Source organism: Chlamydotis macqueenii, chromosome 8, assembly GCF_036417535.1.
Source record: "Chlamydotis macqueenii isolate bChlMac1 chromosome 8, bChlMac1.mat, whole genome shotgun sequence".
Taxonomy (NCBI): Eukaryota; Metazoa; Chordata; class Aves; order Otidiformes; family Otididae; genus Chlamydotis; species Chlamydotis macqueenii.
Genome location: NC_141563.1, coordinates 6,405,982 through 6,424,140, shown reverse-complemented (window position 1 = coordinate 6,424,140; position 18,159 = coordinate 6,405,982). Strand labels below are relative to the sequence as shown.

General features: G+C 40.6%; 1 long non-coding RNA gene across 2 annotated transcripts in view; it reads right to left on the bottom strand.

The window, feature by feature from the left end:
* The window catches only part of LOC147599910 (uncharacterized), a 63,722-nt gene extending 49,058 nt beyond the window's left edge, over positions 1 to 14,664 (bottom strand). For both annotated transcript variants that reach the window (XR_015259195.1, XR_015259196.1), the window contains exon 1: positions 14,328 to 14,664. This is a non-coding gene — a long non-coding RNA (uncharacterized LOC147599910). The remainder of the gene's footprint in view (positions 1 to 14,327) is intronic.
* Between the last annotated feature and the right edge of the window lie 3,495 nt (positions 14,665 to 18,159).

The following is an 18,159-nucleotide window of genomic DNA, read 5'->3' as shown; positions in this document are numbered from 1 at the left end:
TGGTTTTCAGGCAATCTGGAAGTAATTTGAGGATTAAAACAATGAGTATTCTCATGAAAAGTCTGTCTTAACCTTGCTTTTCACTGCCATGTTTAGGAAAGGTGTTCTTGATTTATCAAGACAGCTATTGTGATAGGTAAGAATGGGAATGGCGTCGTTTGCCCCTCGTTCTTGGAGGAGGAGAAAAGGTGAGACTTTTCTGAGGCTATGGGAAATAAGTCTTCAGTACATGAAATGTTTTGACTTGTAACTGAAAAGTTGATTTCTACAGTGTCGCCATCTTTTAAAGATTAAATCCACATGGCACTGTATGGAATACAATATCCATTGTTCATACTTCTTGAATGACTTGGAACCGTGTGTTAGCATGATGAAACCAGATGGGATGTTCAAACACTAAACTCCATTCAGTGCTAGCCAGATGTCTTTCCTGGAGGGTGGGGGGAGGGATCCTCCAGATAGCAACTTCAGGAAAGATATTAGCTGTCAAATTTTGAGTAATTGATTCAAGTGATAAATATACTCTATTGATTAGTAATTAATTGCTTATCTGCTGTTAGGTGAGCTTGATCTGATCTCATCTTAACTCCTGGCCTCAGATCTGGATGTATCATCTGATCTAAAATGTTAGTTTGTTTTGTTTTTCTTTCCGCCCCCCCCCCCAACTTAAAAGAGTCAGTAAAAGTAAAATTAACTTGGCAGGTACACTGGGAGATACAAGGTTTGCTTTTGTGGCTCAACTAGCATCTGGCAAAGAAAAACAAAATGGAAAAAGAAGGCAGTAGAGAACAAAGGTAAGTCAAAAGCGAGCTGCAGAATGTGGCTCTAAATTAAAAAAAAAAGTTTGCCAAATGGCTATCAGTCACTCTGATTGTATCTCAAAATTAGATCAACAAATGCTTCTGTAATGAGCCAGCTATATGATTAGCTATGTTTGCAGAAAATGCATGGCTATCTTCATGTGTCTTAAAAACCCAACCAAAACAAACCCTCTCCAGTTAGGCTGCCTTTGACCCTTATACAAATTCCACTACAGTGGGCTTGCCGCGCTGCGGAGAGACTGTAAATCTGTTTAGACAGCTGGTACAGTCTGAGGCCTTCTTAAGGAAATGGAAAACAATACAGAAGGTCTTCGTTCAGAAGTATTCTCATATCATGAAGAATGCCCAATATCTCTCAACGCAGAATGCCTTTTTCAGTGCATCTTACTGCTTGTCGTGAAATAAAGCACGAGTTTTCAAACAGAACAATTGAGAAGCAGGTCTCCCCCACGTTTCTCTTTCATTGCTGTGTAAACCTCACTGATTTTACATTTGTGCAGCAGAAGAAATGCCAGCCAAGTTGAGTTTCTATATTTAAAAACACTGGATGACAAATCTTTGGCAGGGAGGTATGCACAATTCTAGTCTCCGTTATGCTTGCCACCTCCCGTTGTGGAAAGCGAAGGAAAAAAGGAGCAGGAAGCTCCTTAAGATCTCACAGCCAAAGGCCACAACTCCCTCTCCCATAAAAGTCTCAAATTTTCTTGACTGTCTGCTCTCCCTTTGCAACGTCCAAACCATGCAGTGAATCCTGAGGGCATCCCGCAGGAAATCGTTGCTGTCTGTTCCGTGTAAATCCCAAAGAAGGGCAGAGAAGGACAGAACGTAGGCACCACGTAGTGCGTTACCCAGCAGAGAGGCACTGGAGAGAACAGAGTAGGGAGCGGGGTCTTAATACGACAAAAAGTGTGAATTCAACCAAGTCCCTCTGGTGATCTCCGTGTCCTTGGTGGTCTCATAATCTGTGCCTCCAAGGCATCAGTCTCCTTTCACTGGGTGTCTTCACGTGTGTTGGAAACGCATGATGGAGTCCTACCCCACTGAACCCTGCTGGGACGGTGCTAACTGTGATCCCCTGTGCTGGGTGCTGCAGAATGACCTGCACCGGTACAGGTGTGTTGCTGCTGCCCTTGAAGAACCAACTCAAACAGTTATGCAGCCAAGAACTTGATGCACATTCAGCGTTAGTCCTTGTTGTCTTTGACCTCTAGCTTTCTTAAAGCTCAGGAATTTCGTGTTGTACAAATTTAAACCAGCCTTTCAGAAAAAAAAAAATAATTCCTCTTTGGGAAGGACATGAACTTCATCAGCTTTTTAAATAACTCAGGTTTTGTTTCCTTCATGAATGTGACCAATAGATTTTAATTTATTCTTTTTCATTAAGATACCTAAACTTTCCTACTGAGCCAGAAAAATGCAGCTAGAAAACTGGTACTGATAGAATAGCCATGATGAGTGATTCTCTAAATGAAATTATGTAAACTTTATTCCCTCAATATATGAACAAAACTGTCAGAGGGTATTGGTTATAGGGATTTTCTTTCCCTTTTTTTGGGTTTTTTTTTTTTTTTGAAATGAAATATAGATTTAACCATAAAATAAACCAGTAAAACTTAATAATAATAAACAAAACTGTAAAATAAAGTACATGAGTCACATGAGTCCTTTCTTCCCAATTTCTCTCCCCTGTCCTGCTGGGTGGGGGGAGGGTGAGTGAGAAACTGTGTGGTGATCCGGGCTACACCACCACAGGAGGTGAGGAAAGAGGAAGCTTGGATTTAGAAACAAAATGTGAGATTAATCCCACAGTTTGAAGCAGTGATATTCCATATTTTGACTTACTGAAATTTCATGAGGCAATGCTTGCTTTAGCCTCTTATTTTATGTTTTCACAAGCTTCTTTTCACAAGCTTTTGTGTTTTCACAAGCTTCTTTTTAATTTTGCAAGTAGGAAAGTTATGAAAGAGACTAATCAAATTGCAAGCTGGTGATTTATTTGAGGTTTCCACTAATAAGGAAAATGTAGATTTGAAATCCTGATCTTTCTTGTGTCAATTTAATGAAAGTATTCATATATCTTTGAAAATGAACTGCCCCACAAAAAGATACTGTTTTTACTTCTGTTTATGCCTTTAAGTAAAGCAAAAAAAAAAAAATAATTCTCATCCTATCTAGAATCTTTTACATGTTTTACATCTGACACACTCTTTACAGAGGAACACCACAATTCAGGACAGAAAGGTTGTATGGGGGTAGAAGAGATGAGAGAGAGGCAGCTCTCCAGCAAATGGATGTCACAAGGAGAATCTGCCTGTAGTTTTAGAATTTTGTGAACTGATGCTCTGGAGCACACCAGAGCTCTGGTCCCAGCAGTGCAAGGGATCTGGAAGGAAGGATTTTCTCTTCCATGCTTATGATACATTAGGAAGCAGTCTACTGGAAGGAATCTGTTTAAGTGTTATGTAAGACCGAAATATTATATAAGAATTGCAGGAGGCACCTGGGTTGTTTTTTTTTTTTTTTTTTTTTTGTTTTTTGTTATGGCTTGTTTCAACTGATGTGGAAAGGAACTTTAAAACCAAGCACAATTCAGAGAGAGTTTGTTTTAATTTCCTTTCTTCTGGTAGAATGTCTAGTGAAGGCATTAGGAGTGATGTGTATTCACGGGAAAAGCGGGTTCAATGGACAATTTCCTGTATTTTAGGTGCAGTTATTTAGGTGCAGTGTAGAAAGGACTGAGAATTCATAAGGGTAAATTAATCAAGACATAAGAATAGTGTCCTACTTCTGCCATGCTATTTTTCTGCAGATTTGGTATGTGCGTAACAAATCAGTTTAAAATTTACAGTGAATAAGCTTTGTATTAGTCTCCTCTGAAAGACGTGATTTTAATGTTCCAAAATAGCAGAATTTATATTTTTGGTGATCTATTTTCTCTACTTAAATCAGAAACTTGACTAATTTCAGTTTTATTCAATTTTATACTTGCAAATCATTGTAAAATCAGTCATCTACAAACACTGCAAGAGCTTAATCTCAGTTCAAACCTGAAAAAGGTTCATAGTAGCCACCTAAAGCAAGACAAATGAAACAACTTTTTCCAGACAAGGGATTCTGAAGTTCCTTAAGTTTCCAGACAAGGGATTCTGAAGTTCCTTAAGTGTAAGGACCCAAATGGCTGCTTCCACGGATACACAGCAACCTCAAAAGGCTCTTGATGAGATGGTAGGAGAAAACAGCGTGAAAAATTACTTCACTCTGTTTATTTCAAGTCCAACTCTTCAGTGCTGTGTGTTTCCTTCGCAGAAACAATGTCTGTTTTCAGTCTACAGAAGGAGTTGAATTCTCAGCTGTGCAGAAAAATACAATTATGACAAGGAAACTTGACCTTCAGCGAAATTAAGGAGAGTACCACCTGCACTAAATGTGGCCTGTAAACAGTGTCAGGAGCAAAGGTATACAGTCTGCCTAGAAATCAAATCCAGTTGCATAGCTTACTGCAATAATAACATTTCAGGTTGCTTTAAAGTTTTGCCTTCCAGTTGTGCGGTTCTCTTGAACAAGCAGTGCTGATGAGTTGCTAGCAGCTGCACTGTGAACAGGAGCCTTCTTTGTGCTGAGATAAAGCTGCCCAGCTCTAGGAATAGTCTGTCATGCAAGAAACAATTTTTGTTTTTGTTTTTGTTTTTCCTTTTTTTTTTTTTTTCCCCCTTGATTCGCTTGTAATCCAAATGTTACAAATGAAATCAAAGAACTGAAATCAGAAAACTTTTTCAGGGCACTTCCCAGAATATTTTGATCCCTTGACCTGTGCCTACTCCTATAATAAACTAGTATAGTAAGAGCCACGAAATAAAAGGTATTTTTGGTTTGTTTTGAAGAAAAAACTCCTCCAAAACTGAACCCCTCAAAACTATCTAGGTAATGAAGATGGCCTGAATGAATTTATATATAGATGTCATAGGGAAACCACAAAATATTCTTTAGAAAGACACGGTGTGCTACAGCCTGCTTGTCATATCTGAAAGACAATCCAGTAAATACTTTAGTCTGGATGCAAACACATCTGTCATGGCAGTTCCCTAAATGTGCACCCTCATCAGACCCCTTTTTATGCAGGTCTCACTGTGAAGCAATGCTGTGCCTAGAAGAGGTGTTATCCCGGGTTGTTTAGGCTAGACGTTTCTGACTAGTAAGGTTCTCCAGGACTACCTGCTGCTATTTCCCCTCTTTTAAACCAGTCCTCCTCCTCTCTCCTTTTCCTTCAGCCTAATGAACGTTTCACAGCACAGCTCCGAGAGGAAGGAATGTGGGGGAAGTCAGTTATTTAAAGCTGTTAAAAGTCAAAATAATAATTTCTAACTTTTTTTTTTTAAGGCATAATTAGGTGGTACAGATGACAAAATGCAGGAAACGTGCTGGGCAGTCTTGTGTTTCCAGTAAGCTTTATACCGTCGTTGTACACAGTATGTGGTATCATTTGGTGGAAAACTCAAACGCCAGGTCCGTGTGTGAAGGAAGTGTCAGTCCTGCAGCACAAGATGAATGGGGAAAACGTTCCTTGCCCACAGTGGCAGGAAATGCCCATGGTAGGCTTTTTGGAAACAACGCGAAATCAGTAGTGGTCTCAAAGATGACGGTACCCAGCTTATACTGTCTCCCCAGCAAAGCCAAATTGCAAGCCTTCAAAAACCTTAGCAACCATCTACTAAACATAAGATATAGATGAATAAACATTGCGTATGTGCGTGCCATCTTTTGTATTATCTGCATCACTGACAACTGTAGAATTCATAGCATCTCATATTTCATATATACTTTACTGCCCTCCTTATTTTTGTAAATCAAAACTGAAATTATACAGACCTTATGTAGTTTAGCTTTTTATTATTAGTCTGTAAAACTGTTGTGTTTTTCTTTAAGATTTATATCACTTCCAATCTAACTAATAACCATACAAGAAATCAATTTATTTCCGAGGAAAATCAGCTGGAGTGCCTTGCCTGTTTTGTAGCAATGGGCTCTGGTTTTGTCTCCCATTTCCATACCAAAGAGAATTAATTTGAGAGAGATCAATAGCCTTGCCGGCACACGTTGCGTACTCCTGCTACGATGCGCAGCGCTGGGGAGTACGTGGCGTGAGCTTAAACTTCATCTTGTATAGAATCATGCAAATAGCATACCCTTACAAAGAAGCTGTTGTTTGTATTAATTTAAGGGAGTAATAACTAATAAGGGAATAACATGTAAAAGAAATCATTGTGCGCGCTTAGGATAAAAAAAACGTGCTGAGCCTTGATACCGGGTGGGTGTAAGGGACGTTGCTGTGCGCAACGCTCCGCGCGCTTTGCGGCGTGTGGAACCTGCCCAAGCTTCCCAGTAATGCAGGAGCGCTTGGAAAAATGCTGCACCTGGAGCAGGGAGGAGCGGGGAGGGCAGAGGTCAGCAGCGGGCATTAAGACACTGACTAAACAGACTTTACACTGGGTGAAAAGTCCAGACAACCCCTGCAGTGTCATCTTACAACTCTGGTTTGCTTCTTTTCAGGACGTAGTAATCCATAAATACACTCGAGTCACCAGCAGCTTAGCTGCGCCCCCCTCTCCCCCCGCTTCTCCCCCTTTTTAACTCGCCTTTCATTTTTAATTCTTACCGAAAGATCTGAGATTTTAACCCTTTCTATGTCTCTTAATCGACCTTGGGAACTGCTTTTCCTCACTGTTGTCATTTGTTAGACTTTTCATCTTTCTAAATCCTCTTTTTTTTTTTTTTTTTCTCAAATTATTCTCTTAGAAAGTGAACTGAAAAATAATGTTTGAAAACAGTAGCACAAACTCAGTGAATGGATAAGACGTTCTGGGAAACGATCAGATTTTTTATTTCTAAAAAAAGACAGTTATCAAACTCTGTAAACAACTTAAATGCATCCTTTTTTTTTCTGAAGCTTCTTAACCAGAGGCTTTATGTAAAATCTTTCATGGGTAGTATAAAATTTGTTTTTACAACTTCTGAGTGTATTTGTTTGGATAGATGAAACCAGTTTGATCTAGGATGCTGCAGGAAAATAATAATCTTCCTTGCCATTGTTAGTTTTGCCTTTATTTATTTATTTTTTTAAAAAAATCAAACAAACAATCCCTCATCAATTATTTCTCTAAACTGGAAAAACATAGAGGTAAAACACAAAGAAATGTTTGTACTTTTATCATACAGTTAAGTCTTTCAGTTCTGCATTTATGACGCTTACTAGCTGAAATCATGAGACTAAACCGATTTTAATCGTTTTATCTGATCCCATTATCCACATCCCATGCCTTGAGAGACTGATAGACTCCTAATACAGTCTGGAGCCTTCACAGTAAAAACAGGCTGGTGAAATACAGGCCATCCATTGCACGTCACCGTGCACGGCTTACTGACTTCCTCTCCCGGTTCGGAGCGCGGCGTGAGGCCGCGTTTCCACGCAGGATGTTTCCCTCTCGCTCACTTCTCACTACCCCAGCCCTGCTGCAAACCCGCTGAGATGACCAGCTGATCTGCCACGTTGCCCTTTTCTTCATTAATTTCTACAACTCCTGAACAGTGCTGGCAAAAGATAGCTGAAAGTCTGAGTATTTCTTTCACGCTGTGCGTAAATATTGATTAATAGCAACATTCAGCAGAAATTATTTTTCCTTTTGCACAGACATCTCTCATAATTGCTCTCATGGAGGGAAAACTGTTTTCTGTTCCATGTGTGCGACACCGTCATTTCAGTCACAAAATGGCGGCCTGAAAAAACCTCCTGTGAAATCTCATGATCATCTTCAGGCCCACTGATTTCTGTTCCTCTGCAGTGATTTTTAGAGTTGCTGCCCAAGGGTTTCCAACTCTGTCTGTTCAGTGGTGGGAATCCAAGAATCGTCAACAGAAACAGAAAGGTGAAATTGGGAGCACAACTCAACAACCACCGGTGAAGGGCGCAGAACCCAGCAAAGGTATTTACTTCTTGTGGGAAAGGGTTCTGTAGAAATTAAAGATGTATTTTAGCATGATGCTTTAAGCATGTGCTGAACTTTGAGCGTGGAAGTGGGTTGCTAGATCATGTTCAGGCTTTACAAGTAAGAATATGCTCAGTGCCATGACAAGATCAGATCCGTGGTGCGCAAATACTTGAGGGAGTAAATGTCTAGGGCTCAGGTTTGGTACTCCTGGAGCATTTTAGCCTACAGTTACTCACTGGTACCATGGGACAGTCTGTTAAACAAGCCGTTCCTCTACGGGGGTCAGCATTTTAGAGTTCGGCTTTGCATGACAGCGCTTTATGTTGAATACAGAGCATCATTACAGACAGAGTAGTATCTTCCATTTATCCTATATTCTGATGTTTCGTTGCATGTTAGCAAAAAATATAAAATTCATGTTCAAGTACATGAAAAACTTAAGAAAATTAAGCTAGAACTAAGTTAGGTGAACCTCTTAAGAAATGGGCCTTTTGTCTTGTCTAGTTACAGAACTACCACACCAAAAAATGACCCGGTTTAATAGCAACAACAAAAAATAAGACTGTTGTTCTGTTTAGAATTTTATATTCCTTTCAAGCATCTGAGGTGTCTCCAGTACCCTTTGCTGTGGTATCTCAATGGTGACCTCGCACCAATAATCGCCCATTCAAGACTTGAATTCTACGCATGTGACGTAGATGAGAAGACAGGCAGTTAAATGATTTGCCCAAGGCTATGAAGCATCTTGCTGGAGAGCTGAAACCAGACCTTTTACCACGTCTGCCTGGCCAGTCCCAAAGTCTGGTTTATGTTCTCAGCCATGTTTCTTCACGCACGTGTTACTTGGACTGCGTGCTTGACACACAGCAAAGGCCATGCTGCCCACTGCATTCCCTCTTGGATTTTAAAAGTGATTGGGGCTTTAAGGAAGACTTGAATCAACTGAAGAAAAGAAGGATATCTTATTGAAACTATTTTCATAATTATTTTTCAGAAATTATTTTCCAGAGCTGTTTGCTTTCTTGATTCAAGCTTGTGGTGATAATGTTAAACTAAGCTGTGACTATTAGAGGGGAATTTGTACAAAATAGTACAGGAATAATAAGTATGTTGCTAGTTGTTTTCCTTATGTAAAACAAGCAAACAAAAAAACCCCAACAAACACTAACTTGCTCTGTATCACTTTCAACTGTTTTTTCCCCTCCTTTTCTTCTAAAGGATTCATTTTACCCACTTACCTCATCCATGAGTTACGTAAACGTATGAGTAGGACCTTGTGCATCTTTTGCATACTCTACTTGCTAAATTTCGATAAATATTGTTAAAATACTCCACAGCTATCTTGCTAAATCCAAATAAAATAGTAGGGAAGACTGTAATGATGTCACCTGTATGCATATTTCTGTAGAGAATGCTTGTGTGTGCTATATATACAACATTTACAATCTGTACTTTGCATGTAGATCACACAGACACAAGTGAGACTGTGATCACCAGCCCACATAGCGTGGGTGGGGTACGTGTGTGTAAAATCCATGTAGGCAAATGAATAGCGATTGAAGATTACAGATGTTTTAAGGGTGAGCATTTTGGACAAGGGAAAATTATATTTTTCTGACATTTAATTCTTTTTAATCTCAGAAGTATCATCTCCTTCACATTTTCTGACTTCATTAGAAAAAGCAAAGCAGTTCACGCTTTAATGCGCCCACACCTTTCTTTTTTTTTTTTTGTTCAGTCTCTGCTCGAGGGTTTTTATTTCTTAAATTCTTGGCAATGAAATGATGCTGAGTACCTGTCTGTCTGGTGTCTGTTAGACATACGTATTCCTTGTTGCACACATTTGTAAAAGAGGAACTTGCAATGATTTTTTTTTGCCTGAACGCGACTAGATTTGCTTCTGTACAAATATTATAAATTAAATATTCTTAATTATTTTAGCTCATGCTAGAAAAGATTCAGGACAAAGGGGAGATTGATGCAGTGTGCCTTACAATGGCGCTACTGATTTCTCTACTGGCCCTTCCTCTGCACATGGTCAATTAGAATTGAAAATCCTGTGCTGATTTCATTCGCTGGAATTTTTAAGCAGGTCAGGAAGAAAGATGTTATTCAAAGGAAAAGTCTCATCTAAATAAGAAAAGAACACGTGGCCATCTGGTCTAACTGTACCATGCCGAAAGTCATTCTGGCTCAGCCGTAGTTTGGTCTTTGCAACAGTTTGCCAAAATATCAAACAGAAATCTGTTTACATTAAAACACTCTGCTTTTTATCCATAAAAATGCAATGTGTGGTTCTCCTATCGGTAATGCATGAGCTCATTTGACCCTGCTACCTTATTGAGACTGCCTGCGTTTCTGGTAGGCTCTCGAGTTACTTCTGCGTAAAGGTGTAAGTGAAACAACCAATCTTTTGGAAGTTTTGGAAGTGATCCTGAGCACTTCATTCTTACGACTGAAACTTGCACTTCTGCTTGACCTAGGAAAGGCTCAAACAAGCAGATGCCACAGAGGAAGCAAGGGGGGAAGAGAGGAGAGTTTAAAAAAAGAAATTAGAACTTGAGGTTTGTGCGAGCAGCACTGGGGAGGTTGCTCAAATAACTGGAGGCCATAGGCTAAGAGATGAGCTGTAACAGACATCAGATTTTTAAGGAATGGAGTCGTAAATATGCACGAGCTTCCAGGATTGCTTTGTTTCAACATCAACTATTTAGAAGTTTAAAGCAATCAGCAAAAAGCCACAGGTAAGAATTTTTTACATTCTGTGAATCGTAGAGTAGTTCCTAGAATACTTTGGGTTGGAAGGGGCCTTTAAAGCTCATAATAAAGTAAACCCTTTGCGTAAAAAAGCTAAACTACAAACCTCAGGTGCCTGGACAACAGCAGCTGGAGGATAATGCTGTGTTTGTGAAAACGCAAGGCATTTGTATCCCCTACCCACGTCAGATGTGCCCAACACCCAGCCCTCACAAAGACCAAGGGCCTTGCTGGGAGCAGGGCAGCGTGGAGGTAAACATGGAGGCCAGGGCCCTGTGCTCCAACACTCAGGTTTAATGCCTAACTCTTATGCGAGTAGTCATTATTTTTGCATTGACAAACAATATATAAATTGCCAGTTGAAGTATGCCTTCTAACACAAGGTAGTGTGTAAATAACTTCTGAAGTGCAGAGGAATTGCTTTGTGTAAGATTTCAGCCTTTAGGAAAGGGGCAAATACAGGATTGCTTATGGTCATTACCTTAAGAAAAGAAAAGTCAGCACTTCCAAATGTAGCTGCAGACATTGTTTTGAAATACATTTGTGAAACACAAGTGACAAATTTTATTTCTCAAGCATAACATGCCAGGAAAAGTAGAAAGGAAATTTGAACTTCATACTCATGAGCCTGTGTATATACATACACATGTATTTTACAAGTATGTACTTCTCATGTATGACCATTGTGTTGAGTTAGCTTGCGTCTTTCACATCAGGTATATAAAATGCTCCTTCAGAAGTGTTAAATCCCTTGTTTAAAAAAAAACACAACAAACAACACAACACCAAAACAACCAAAATACAGAAATATAAATTTGACTTCTGGTCTCAATTAATTCTCTTCATTTCTCTGAAATCTCTTTCCTAGAATTTTTACCTTGCCTGTGGATATCATTGCCACTATATATGCAACCTTTTGTTTGTATGTCTCTGCTCCTATTTGGAAAGGAAGGGGTTTTTAAAGACTAAATGTATGGGATACCTATGCTGGGTTTCTTTTTTAATAGTGTTTATTAGCAACATTAATGAAAAAAAAAAAGATAAAAAAAATTCCTGTCTTTCTATCAAGATACCTGTTAGTGTGACTAAAATATAGTTTAAGGCTTTTCAGGGAGTAAATTAAAAGTAGTGTGTGTATCTGCATCTGTGTGCAAAAACGTATTTTCTTGTAAGTCTTTCTCACACAAAGTCCATATTGAAAAGCAAAAATTAATCAGCCTTTGTTACCATACCATAATTTGTACCAGAAGACAATGCAATTCCAAAGAACTTTGAGAAAATAGGTTTGCACAGCATACATTTAAGAATTAAACAAAATAAATGCTTTGACTCTCCCTTTTCCCTGGATGGCTCTGCTAACCCCACCCATGGCCACACCAAACAGAGAGGCAACTATTTTGAGGAGCACTACATTCCCAAAACCCAACTTTCTGGCACGACGACACTAGGCCGGTTGGCCTTTCTCCGGGCTGTGGCAAGAGGAAGGCCGGGGCTCGCAAGGCCAGCTAACTAAAATAGTCCCCTGCCACGTTCCCCTTCGGTTTGAAGACGACCTAATCGCCAAGCATTTCACTACTGCCTCCTTCAAAACTGCCACAAACCATTGAGGAGATGTTGCTAACCTCTCCAAACCCAAAGATGTTGAAGTATTTCAGTTTGCATTTGAAATGTAGGTCGCTATGCTAGCCATATTGCCTTTATGTAGTGTATGGTATATGTCTACAAAATCTTTACGTATTACTTGAGCGCTACGTGACAATTATGCAAGTGAGGCATGAACTTAAAATACTGCATTGACTGGGAAGCTAGAGTAGAAACCACTCTAAAATGGGAAATAGTGGGTGCCCCCGGGAAACGGTGCGCACGTTTTCTACGATAACGCACCTATATGTTTACAAAGTTTATTATTTTGTATTTTTGTTTTTTGCGAATCGTAGTGATGGTGAAAACCGAGCCCGGCCGACGCGAGGAGGAAAGGCTGGCGTTTGCCTCTAATCTTTCTGCAGCAGGGTTCAGGCTCCTGGCTGATCTGCACACAGCAGAGCGAGGGGCTGGCCCTGTGCATTGCGTGCAGGGCTTCCTTGATGGTGGAGGGGGAAGAGAAGAGAAAAAAAAAAAAAAAAAAAAAAAAAAAAAATCTGGCTGGAATCCAGGCCGGCGATCGCAGGGCTCTGTTGATCATTATGTCTAGCCTTCAGGTGTCTCCGCTCATAGTGGGCAGCGGTGGGGGAGGGGGAGATAACAGGAGGGCAGACAAAGAATAAAATGGTGCATTTAAAAAAAAAAAAAAAAGAAAAAAATTATACATAAAAAAATTCAAGGCAAATCCTGATTTTTTTTTTTTTTAAATGCTTCTTTTAACGTTACTTTCCCTGCAGTGGGAGCAAGCAAACATCTGTCCAGGAAGATTTATTTAAGCTATAATTAGTAGCGTCTGGAGTCTTTCAACAATTTCTCCTTATTGCACTTAATTTTATTTTTTTTTTTAAAAAAAAGAAGTCTGCTCATCTTTCACTTAGAAACTGTTTTCACTTCATGTTTTATTAGAGATCCAGCCCAGCCAGGACCGAGTCAGATTTCTATTGTCTTTGCTTTTTCCATTCCGATCGTACTTTTCAGAATCTAACTTTTGGGGGGGGGAAGGAGTGTGCAGGCGGGGGGGGGGGGAAGATCTTATTAAAGGTCTGAGGAACACACAGAGGGGGAAAAAAAAATGAACAAAAATACGAATCAGCGCTGCTTCTTATAGTTATCCACTTGGGTTCAATTTCGTTTCCGGAGAAGAAGAAGGGGGAAAAAAAAAGAAAAAAAAAAAAAAAAGCTCTGCTTTGTCTGTTGCTTCTGTTTGCAAACTCTCATAAATCTTGCCCAGAAAGCAACTTGGGCTTAAGGAGCTCTGGCCAGCAAAGCCCTGGGAAGCGATTGCAATGTCTCTTGCTATGGATATTCTCTTCTTTCTGCCCTCTTCGGCCGCGCTGCCCCCTGCGCCCCGACCCTCCCGATGTTGTGTCGCAAAGAGCCCCGCGCCCTTTCCCACCCCGCCGGGAATCCGCGGGAAGGCGAGCCGCAATCGAGAGGTGAAGCTGCTTATCAAAAAGCCTCTCCTCCGGCTGAGCGAGCCCAGATATCGTACTGGTTGTGTTTTTTGTCAGCCCTGGCCATAAGGTTTTTCGAACGATCCCCCCTTGGCTCGCCTCTCCCCCTCCCCCCGTGGAAGGGGTGGGATGGGAACCTTGCTCGACTTCATTGTTCCCAATGTTAAGAGCTATTTGCCCCAAAGTGTCGTCGCTGTCTTTCATAGCTAATTATAATAACTGTCAGATGTCGGGAAAGTCTGGGCTGCCCTTGCTGGCGGAGTTAAAGTTTGCCTTTTTTTTTTTTTTTCTCCCCTCCCCTTGGGGACAGATCAGGCCTGATTAGACACAGAGTACAAATAAAAGTGAACAACATACATGTGTCGGGCTTTTTGTCTTTGTTTTTCTTTACGAACAAAGCAGCGCGCTGGCTATGTCAGGAAGCAGTGTGGCATGCGGCGTGCGTGCAGACGCTGCCCTGGAGGATAACTCTCTTTGGTTTTTTTAAGGGTTTTTTTTTTTTTCTTTTATTGAAGCGTGCAAGAAATATTTCAGAATTTGGGTAGCACTTTAGATACTTGTTCATAGCACAAGGAAAGGCAGCCATCGATTCAGTGCACGTAGCATTTTGACAATTTTAAGAGGTTTGTTTTTCTGGGTGAAAAATAAAAATAAATAGAGCCCGTACTCACAGTTTTGTTGTGCCGCACAGGTCGCTGTCTCCTTCGGTAGAGAGAAGGGGCTCGGAGGATGCCAAGGGTGCAGAATCCCAGTGTAATTCAGGAGAAACGTACAAACGCGCTTCCTGAAGTCGCCTGGAAGTCAGCCACTCGTGCTCAGCCATCCCATTGCTGCTCTGCGCGCTATACTATCTGCAGTTCTGAATTGAACTAAATACTGCCCATGTGAAAGACGGGGGAAACACAGTCATGTGGGACACACAGATCCACTCCATTGGCTCTGCAGGCACAACTTCAGCGTTCTTGCATTTCCACCATTGGTTAACAGTTCGAGCTGAGAGAGTCGAGGTCCTCCTAGCGAGTCCGTTTTCCCTCTCTGTGTGGAAGAATGACTGTAGGATTTTACAGTGACAGGATTAGTTAAGAAAGGGACTGAAGTCATCCCTTTGACTGAAGCTGGTGGGTGGGGATTGGAGGCTGTGCTTTTCTCAAGTCGACGCTTTTCCTTTTTCTGCCTGCCTTCTGTGTGTCAGGAAATGCTTGCAGTTAACTCGGGCAGCACAGAGAGACTGAAGTGGCTGTCTTCAGGTTCAGGGGTAGGGACTTGACTTTTAGAGTGACACACTCTTACCGACCGTGCAGTGATTTTTACAGGAATAACTCTGTTCTGACTGGCTAAAGTGTGATTATTTTCTCTTTTCTGTGGTTTTTTTTTTAAAGCCCTATATCAGGATCGTCTAAGTTGAGCTTTTGCATCACGTAAGCCAGGCACGTGAATCCAGCGGTTCCAAAGCCCAAACTTATTATTTGAGTGACAGCAGAAAATAGATTCTAGTGGATCTCTGGGGAATATTATGATGTGGTCATAATAATATTTTGAAAGAAGCAAAAAATTCCATAAAATCTATAATTCCTGATATTTGGGCATTTTTGAGAATAAGGAAACTGTAAAGATTAACTAGGAGGGAAGAAGATTGACTGTTCCCTGTTTTGGTGTTCTGTCATTTGCCTGATTTAGTTACGCCAGCCTGAGCAGTAATTTGAAACGGTACTCAGTCATGTGTGACATACTTCTCCAATTAACCCTTATTAAAAAGACCTTTCCCAAATCCCACGTGCATGTTTTCATAGGACCACAGAAAGCAGAGGTATGACAGATTTGCCAGTGTTTGTGTCTGTCCTGCCTGGGCAGCTTTATCTCCTCTCCTGTGTTTCCAGGCCTTTGTCTTGCGTACCTCTGAATACCCTGAGCGTGCGGTGGACGGTTGAACCTAGGGCCTAATTTAGCAGTTGAAGGGCTTAACTATACTTGGAAATCTCCCAGAGTAATCATTCTGGAATAGTAAATTCATTATGTGCCTGTGGTGTAGGCAGGGCCAAGCACAGACAGGCTGCACTGCTGGCGTTTGTACCGTGTACAAGCTCCTATTCAGCAGCCCATGCCTGGCTCTGGGTGTCAGGACGTCTTTTTGTTCCTCCCAGCGAAGCTTGTTCAGACCACCTTAAAACAATGCCTCTTCCTCCTCGGAGTTCACCCTCTTAAGCTATTTATAGACTTTTATCATCACCTCGCTGACCACCCTTGTCATCACTTAGCTGAACACCGTCTTCCAGGTGTAGCTGCCGAAGATACGGGAATGTTCCTCCGTGGCCTGTGACCTGGTATCGCTGCAGCAAATCGATTTATGTTTGCCTGATAGGTGAGCAGGAAAAAATATGTTTTAAAAATGTACTTACATACCTGACAAACAGGGTTTCAAAGACTTTATGTTCTACCCTGAGATAAGAAGGAGGCCTTGTAAGGTCGTCTTTGCTTGTAAGTGCTAAGAAGATGCAGAACACTTATTTTTCTTTAGCAGGCTCACTTAAAAGTAATGCTTAGTAATGATATATAAAAGATGAGGCTTAGTTTTGTTGTTGTCTGGTTTTTTTTAATCTTCATGAAGAAAGGTAATTGTCTGGTTTGGGTAAAATAAGGCTTACAGCAGTAGCATCAAAACTTTCTCTCTTCCCTCCAAAAATGTTTTCAGCTCCAGTGGGTTTTCCACATCTGGACTCCAGAACACTGAGGGAAGAGAACTGAAAACCCTGGGAGACATTTTCTTTTTTTTTTTTTTTTTGCAGCGCTGGTGGTCTTCATAATTTTGGTTACTTTTTTGTTGTTGTTTAATTCAATTAAAGCAGGAAGAAATACTAATAAAAGAAAGCTTACTCCAGAGAGCACTAAACTCTTTAGTTTTAAGACCAGTACATGGTCTTGTCTTAAATACATATTTTTCTTGAATGTCGGTTTCTGAATTTAAAATGCTGAAAAGCTGTTTAAAGAGAGGGAATACACATCTGAATTCAGTTAGTATTGTTTAGCTCTTTCCTCAAACACATCATGAGTGAATTTCAGGAAAACTTGAGGGAACCTGGAGCTATGATTATTTACCTGCATTTCTTGAGCCGTGAGTCAAAGACTTCAGTGATACAAGCAGGCATTCTTGTGACCCATAGTATTTTGGAGACCAAATTAATACTTAGCAGCACTATTGCCTGCAGAGAGAGAAGTAAGCACATCTTTACGTGTATTCATGTATTTCAATGGATGTCTTATTTTCCGTATCATCTCCGTTGAAAAGAAATCAAAATGAAGACTTAGGCTACATTGTGTTCACTCTCCTTGAATAGCAAACTGCTGCTTTCTCCGTTATTGGTTACTAGAGAAGGATTCATGACTGTAAGAGCCAAAGAACAAGAGCATCGTAAAATTCCTGCAGTGTAGGAAATGCCATTAGTTTATAAATAACTGTTGTTCCGGTGACACTTAAGACATGAGACAAGACGTCACTGTACGAACAGGGCTGTCAGTCTGGAGACAGTACCGTTACTGCCACGTGGTCCTCTGTGGTTCCATCCATGGGCAGAAAGGACTTCTGGTTCTGGTTTTAGGCTACGATTTTTGGGTTTGGGGTTTTTCCCCTAGTCTAATAAAGAGACATAACTCCTACCTCACAGAGGTCCTGTTCCTAAGGATTTTCCCTGTCCACTGGCCAGAAACTCCAGGAAATAAGAGACGACTGAAGTAAGCTAGAAATGGTAGTCACTAAAATAGCTCTTTTTCATTCTTTGGAATTGTTAAGGAACACATGATGTGAAAAGTAGGATGGCCTTGGTCCTTTTGTATGGGTACTGTCCTAGACAACTTGAGAAAACAGCTAGTGATTTTTTCCTTGCGTAAATCTAAGCTCAATGACTGCTGAGGGGGAAGAGGAGGAGATTTGCCCCTTGGCTTCTTTTTAGCAATGTGTGCTATGTTAAGAAGAGCAAAAACCAAAAAGTCAGATACATTTCTTTCAGAAACACTTAAAACAAAGGCACTTATGCAGTTGTCTGTTGATGTGTTGTACTGTATAAACGGATACTTCTGAAAGCATTTAAACTGCTTCCCTGGAAAATCAAATGCAAGTAGGTTGTGTATACGATGTAGACTTCATGATGCCCAGCAGTTTTAAGCCTTTCCATTTTTCTTTCTGCGGAAAATAATTGAACTTTACTGTACAGACTGTGTATTTATTTGCGACTTTGCCAGAAAATTCTTGCTGTGCGGTACACCTTTGCTTTTTATAATTCAACAGTAGGTGGTACCTGCTAAAGTTTAAATCGTGTATTAGTCACTGCCAGTAAAATCCCTCAATGTTTGTAATGCGTAAGAAAAGAAGAAATCAGTCAAAAAGCCCAGGAGATACTGGAGAAGCTGGAAAAGGGCAGAGAAGCAGCAAAGTCGTTGAAAATCTTTGAGGACAGGCAAGTGGACAAAGGGCACCCAAAAGCCGTTTCACGGAGAGGAATACCAGAGCCT